Source organism: Galeopterus variegatus, unplaced genomic scaffold (assembly GCF_000696425.1).
Source record: "Galeopterus variegatus unplaced genomic scaffold, G_variegatus-3.0.2 Scaffold13087, whole genome shotgun sequence".
NCBI lineage: Eukaryota > Metazoa > Chordata > Mammalia > Dermoptera > Cynocephalidae > Galeopterus > Galeopterus variegatus.
The window spans coordinates 1,620-8,893 of NW_007739198.1; the positions used below are offsets into that span (position 1 = coordinate 1,620).

The 7,274-nt window shown below is 39.7% G+C and overlaps 1 pseudogene; it reads left to right on the plus strand.

Annotated features, from left to right (window-relative positions):
- The first annotated feature begins 2,974 nt into the window (after positions 1-2,974).
- LOC103581454 lies at positions 2,975-7,013 on the plus strand (annotated as a pseudogene).
- Positions 7,014-7,274: the final 261 nt, after the last annotated feature.

A 7,274-nucleotide genomic window follows, 5' to 3' on the forward strand; every position in this document is an offset into this window, starting at 1 on the left:
TCTCAGCCATTTTCCCACAGCTTAAGGCTTTCAAGCACACTGAGAGTTTTAGTAAAATATTCAGTTGCACTAGGTTGTACGAACTGCGAGGTACCCAAGGCAGAACTGAGCAGAAATTATTGTGAAGAGATAACTGCCCACCCTCTTTAAAACAAACAAATAAACACACACAATAAAAGCTAGAGAATTGCCATATGCTTCAGTCTAGAGAAGAGTGCCTGTTGGTACATTTAAATTCCCCACCCTCACTCTAACTCCATATATAACTAAGTTCTGGCCTCAGTTCTAAGACCAAGGATATGTTCTTGGGCAAGTCATGGTCTCTGTGAGGCACAGAGTCCTATGAATAAAATAAAAATTAAAATCTCTTCTCTGATCCACACTGATCTCAGATATTTTTATTTTTCTTTTCCTTTTTTTTTTTTTTATTGGTCAGGTCAGGAATCTGAACCATTGACCTTGATGTGATAATACCATGCTGTAACTAACTGACCTAACCAGCTAGCCCTGGTCTCAAGTATTTCTGAGATATAATTCAAATTTATATAGTGTTTGTGTCTATGGGGAGTGTGTGGACTTGACTTTAGTTGATAACTGTTGAAGTTGGGTGGTGGGTACATGGGGATTTGTTATGATATTCTCTACTTGTATATTTGTTTGAAATATTGTATAATAAAAACTTTAAAAAATATAACACATGAAAGAAAAGAACACTGCATACTTCTTAGCAGAGTCATAGGTGAGGATCAAAGGAGATAATGTGTAAAAGTGCTTTGTAAATAGTAACACACTAAAACAGGTATATCTCAAAAAAGTATATCTTCAGGGCACCCACATCAGAATCACCTTGTGTACTACTAACTAAAAATACAGGCACAGAGTTCCACAGGCCTGCGGAATCAGAAATGATGACCATGTATCCCAGAGGAATCTGCATTTTTTTATTGAAACGTAATTGATTGTACATAATTTCTTGAGAGTCTTTTTCATGAAAGGATGTTGAATTTTGCCAAATGCTTTTTCAGTGTCTATTGAGATAATCATATGGTTTTTGTCCTTGATTTTGATGATTTGTTTGAAATATTGTATAATAAAAACTTTAAAAAATATAACAAATGAAAGAAAAGAACACTGCATACTTCTTTTTTTTTTTCCTTTTTGTCTTTTTCCGTGTCCGGCAATGGATCACAACCCTCAGTGTGAGTGAATCCCACTTGATCATGGTATATAATTTTTTTGATATGTTGCTGTATTCTGTTTGATAATATTTTGTTGTGAATTTTTATGTCTATGTTCATCAAAGATATTGGCCTGTAGTTTTCTTTTTTGTTGTATCTAGGTGATGCTGGCTTCATAGAATGAATTTGGGAGAAAGGTCTCTGTTTCAATATTTTAGAATAGTTTGAAGAGAATTGGTGTTAATTCTTCTTTAAAGGTTTGATAGAATTTAGCAGTAAAGCCATCCTGTCCTGGACTTTTCTTTGTTGGGAGACTGCTGATTACCACTTCAATCTTGTTGCTTGATATTGCTCTTTTCAGGTTATCTATGTCTTCTTGGTTTAGTCTTTGTACTTTGTGTATGTCCAGTTATTTATCCTTTTCCTCCAGGTTTTCGAATTTGTTGTAGTATAGTTGTTAATAATAGTCTCTAATGATCCTTTGTATTTCTGTGGTCACAGTTATAATCTCTTCTTTCATTTCTGATTTTTGTTATTTAGATCTTCTCACTTTTTAAATTTAGCCTAGTTAATGTTTTGTCTATTTTGTTTATTTCTGAAAAAAAAACAAGATTTCGTCTCATTGATCTTTTGTATCACTTTTTGGGTCTCTACTTCATTTAGTTCTTCTGTGATCTTAATTATTTCTTTTCATCTACTAGTTTTGGGCATGGGTTGTTTTTGTTTTTCTAGTTCTTCGAGGTGTAACATTAGGTTGTTTATTTGAAATCTTTCTATTCTTTTGATGTAAGCATTTATTGCAATAAACTTCCCTCTTAGTACTGCTTTTGCTGTATCCCACAGATTATGGTATGATGTGTCTTTATTTTCATTGGTTTCAAAATTTTTTTGGTTCCCTGTTTAATTTCTTCTTGGACCCATAGGTCACTCAAGAGCATGTTGTTTAACTTGCATGTGTTTATACAGTTTCTGGAGTTTCACTTGTTATTGATTTCTAGTTTTAATCCATTGTGGTCTGCAAATACACTTGAAATGGTTTCTATTTCTTGAAATTTTTCCAGAGTTGACTTGTAACCTAACATGTGGTCTATCCTAGATAATGTTCCATGTGCTGATGAGAAGAATGTATATTCTGTAGTTGTTGGTTGAAATGCTTTATAGATATCTGCCAGGTCCAGTTGGTCTAAAGTATAGTTTAAATCCTGTGTTTCTTTGTTATATTTGTTTCCTAGATGATCTGTCCAGTGCTGACAGAGGGATGTTCAGGTCACCAACTATTATCATATTGGGGGTCTATCTCTTTCTTTAGGTCTAATAGTATTTACTTTATATATCTGGGTGCCTTGGTGTTGGGTACATATTTTACTTTATATATCTGGGTGCCTTGGTGTTGGGTACATATAGATCTGGGACTGTTATGTATTCCAGCTGGATTGATCCATTTATATTTGTATAATAGCTTTCTTTGTCTCTTTTTATAGTTTTGAGTTAAAGTCTATTTTATCTAATATAAGAATAGCTATTCTTGCTCATATTTGGTTTCCATTTGCATGGTATCTCTTTTTCCGTCCCTTCACTATTTTTCTGTGTGTATCTTTACAGATGACGTGAGTCTCTTGAAGACAGCATATAGTTGGGTCTAACTTTTTAATCCAATCAGCCAGTCTGTGTCTTTTGAATGGGGAATTCAATCCATTTACATTTAGGGTTGTTATTGAAAGGTATTGTCTTACTCCTGGCATTTCATTGCTTTTTGTATGGTTGATTTAGGAAAGTGGCAGCCATAAGAGAAGAAGATGGCAGCCACTGTAGGGGTGCTGCCTGGTGCAGTGACCAGTTGGGCCAACAAATGGTGCAGCAGTGGTTTTGGGGGAGTCAATGGGGCAGAGGAAGAACTGCTAACACTCCTACAAGCAGTTCTGTTGTCCAGTAGCTTCAACTGTTGCTTCTTTCCCGCCTCCAAGGACCAGCTTTGAGTCCTTTTGCCCTTGGCCAATGTGGCATTAATTGACTGTACTCTGGAAATCCTGACTGCCACAGTTGTACAGGAAAACTCTGGGTTTGTTGCTGGAAGGCTGCTCAAATCAAAGAATATTTGCTGAAATCCACATGGTGCTGCCCTATAGTTTTCGATATGGTTTGAATAATTACATCAGAGCTATATTGATTGCTGGGAGATGTTCTCTGTTGTAACCTCTCCCAGGGTGATGGAGACACAAAGAATTACTCAAAGCCCATTTCTTCTGAGCAGCGAGAGGCCCAAAGGGTTATTCCAGACAAATCCTTCAAGGGAGAAGAATTCTTGGAAAATAATCCTGAATCAGGTTTTCTCTCTATTTTTACTCTCCAGTTCAAGAGCATGTTGTTTAACTTCCATGTGTTTATACAGTTTCCAGAGTTTCACTTGTTATTGATTTCTAGTTTTAATCCATTATGGTCTGCAAATACACTTGAAATGGTTTCTATTTCTTGAAATTTTTCCAGAGTTGACTTGTGACCTAACATGTGGTATATACTAGATAATGTTCCATGTGCTGATGAGAAGAATGTATATTCTGTAGTTGTTGGATGAAATGCTTTATAGATATCTGCCAGGTCCAGTTGGTCTAAACTATAGTTTAAATCCTGTGTTTCTTTGTTATATTTGTTTCCTAGATGATCTGTCCAGTGCTGACAGAGGGATGTTCAGGTCACCAACTATTATCATATTGGGGGTCTATCTCTTTCTTTAGGTCTAATAGTACTTACTTTATATATCTGGGTGCCTTGGTGTTGGGTACATATAGATCTGGGACTTTTATGTCTTCCAGCTGGATTGATCCATTTATATTTGTATAATAGCTTTCTTTGTCTCTTTTTATAGTTTTGAGTTAAAGTCTATTTTATCTAATATAAGAATAGCTATTCTTGCTCATATTTGGTTTCCATTTGCATGGTATCTCTTTTTCCGTCCCTTCACTATTATTCTGTGTGTGTCTTTACAGATGAGGTGAGTCTCTTGAAGACAGCATATAGTTGGGTCTAGCTTTTTAATCCAATCAGCCAGTCTGTGTCTTTTGAATGGGGAATTCAATCCATTTACATTTAGGGTTGTTATTGAAAGGTATTGTCTTACTCCTGGCATTTCATTGCTTTTTGTATGGTTGATTTAGGAAAGTGGCAGCCATGAGAGAAGAAGATGGCAGCCACTGTAGGGGTGCTGCCTGATGCAGTGACCAGTTGGTCCAACAAATGGTGCAGCAGTGGTTTTGGGGGAGTCAATGGGGTAGAGGAAGAACTGCTAACACTCCTACAAGCAGTTCTGTTGTCCAGTAGCTTCAACTGTTGCTTCTTTCCCGCCTCCAAGGACCAGCTTTGAGTCCTTTTGCCCTTGGCCAATGTGGCATTAATTGACTGTACTCTGGAAATCCTGACTGCCACAGTTGTACAGGAAAACTCTGTGTTTGTTGCTGGAAGGCTGCTCAAATCAAAGAATATTTGCTGAAATCCACATGGTGCTGCCCTATAGTTTTTGATATGGTTTGAATAATTACATCAGAGCTATATTGATTGCTGGGAGATGTTCTCTGTTGTAACCTCTCCCAGGGTGATGGAGACACAAAGAATTACTCAAAGCCCATTTCTTCTGAGAAGCGAGAGGCCCAAAAGATTATTCCAGACAAATCCCTTGAGGGAGAAGAATTCTTGGAAAATAATCCTGAATCAGGTTTTCTCTCTATTTTTACTCTCCAGGCAAGAAAGTTACAGAAAAGGAACATAGATGATTACAAAAGAACAGTAAAATATTCGTCATGGCAACAATCATTAGGTTTAGCTGCACGAAGGACATCTGCCCTTAGAGACAGCATTTTTGCTGTGTTACAATTCTTTATCTACAACAGAGGCTTTAGCTTGGGGAAAGTTTTCTGTCTTTCCTAGGCTTAGCATTTCTATGTGCAATTCTAAAAAGTTAGGCCCTGTAAAATACATTTGCTTTATTAATGTTGGTATCCTCCACACTCCATGATGTTGATGCCAAGGCCTTGGTGCACTCTGACTTCCTTTTGGTGTGTGGGAATGTCATCTTAAACATCAGTACTCCATGATGTTGATGTCAAGGCCTTGGTGCACTCTGACTTCCTTTTGGTGTGTGGGAATGTCATCTTAAACATCAGTATTACTAGAGTCCTTGAAGAAGACAGGTTGAGGCAGAAGCTAGAAAAAAAATGTATTTGTGATGACAGTGATCTTCAAGGAGTCATCCCCCATCCACCCAACTTACTGCCACGAGGAAACATGGTAGTGGCTGTGGATAGTCCACAAACCGGCTTCTCTATATCCAGAAGACCCAGGACCTCCAGAAGTTTTTATTTCTTTTGAGCCTGTTCTAGGACAGTGGAGATGGAGTGGAGATTTGATATGATCTACTGGATTGTCAATATCAGCATCTGTTCTCCTCATATGGCTTAACTCTTTACAGACAACTTTGACTACCAAACTCAAGATGACTTTGTGCAAGGCCTGTTAGTGGACAAGGAGATCTAGGGAAGGAGATTCACATGCACATAACAACTAGGGAATATGGTGCTCAGGTCTCCAACCTACACATGTACTTGGCTATCTGCAGTGATGCCATTTGCCAATGGGTCTACCCTCTCACCCTAGAGGCAAACTTCACTAACAGTGCCACCTAGATCTGTACTCATTCCTGGCACAACATATCCTGAGAGCCTGACTCAGCCTGGACCATGGCAGAATCCTGGAAGAAAATGTACTTCTGGGCTCTGGCACTGTCATTGGCAGCAATTGCTCCATCACCAACAATGTCATTGGCCCCAGCTGCCACATTGATGAGAGCATGCTGGACCAAGCCTACCTGTAGCAAGGTGTTGAAGTAGCAGCCAGGGCACAGATCCATCAGTCTCTGCTCTGTAACAATGCTGAGGTCAAAGAACAAGTTATACTGAACTCACATTCTGTCTTCACTTCCCAGGTTGTAGTGGGGCCCAGACATCACACTACCTAAGGGTTTAGTGATCTCTTTGCACCCTCCAGATGCAGAGGATCATGAGGATAATGGCCAGTTCAGTGATAATTCAGGGCTGACCAAGAAAGAAGAAAGTGAAGCTGAAAGGTTACAACCCAGCAGAAGCTGGAGTTGCAGGCCAGGCTATCTCTGGAAGGCTGCAGACATCAACACGGAGGAAGAAGAGGAACAATGGCAGAATCTGTGGGGACTCATGATCAACATGGAAGAAGATAGTGAAAGTGAAAGTGACCAAAATATGGATTCTGAGGAGCTGGAGAGTCAGGCAGGCTCACCCCAGATGGATGACATCAAAATGTTTCAGAATGAAGTCCTGAGAACACTACAGTGGGGCAAAGAGGAGAACATTTCTTGTGACGATCTAGTCCTGGAGATGTACTCTCTCAAGTACACTTACAACATATGTCTAAAGGAGGTGGTGGAGGTACTGAGCCACATAGTCCTGGACTTCCTCCTGCAACAAATGGATTCCCTGCTCAACCCAAACCACTACTGTGCCCTATTGCTTCCTCTGCTCAAGGCCTGGAGCTCTGTTTTTAGGAATTGCATAAAGCATGCAGCTGATTGTTTGGAAGCATTGGCAATCATTGAGGACTTCTTCCTGATGGATGAAGCGCTTGGTAATTCCCTGGCCAAGGTACTTACTGAGGGCTTTCTATGGCTGGACATCCTGGCTAAGGAAACAGTCCTGAGCTGGTTCAGCAAAGGGACGCAACTGACAAGGGTTGGCAGCTGTGCAAGAATCAACAGCTGCAGAGGTTCATCCAGTGGGTAAAAGAGGCAGAAAGGAGTCATCTGAAGATGACTGAAGGCCTGCTTGCTCCTATGGTGTGATTGATTACCCTGCTTGCTGCTAAGCCAGGACAAATGAGGAGCTAGTTGAAGGATGAGTAAACACCATCCAGGCTGAGACATAAAGAAGCAGAGACTAGAACTACGGTATTCTATTCTCACCACCAGCAACCATGTGCCTCCCATCCTGACTGGGGAGCTGGGATGAGGGAAGTTGGGCTAGAACAAAGCTTCTGCCTAGGGAGGAGATAGGCAGGCCCTGCCCTGCAGTTGGAGTA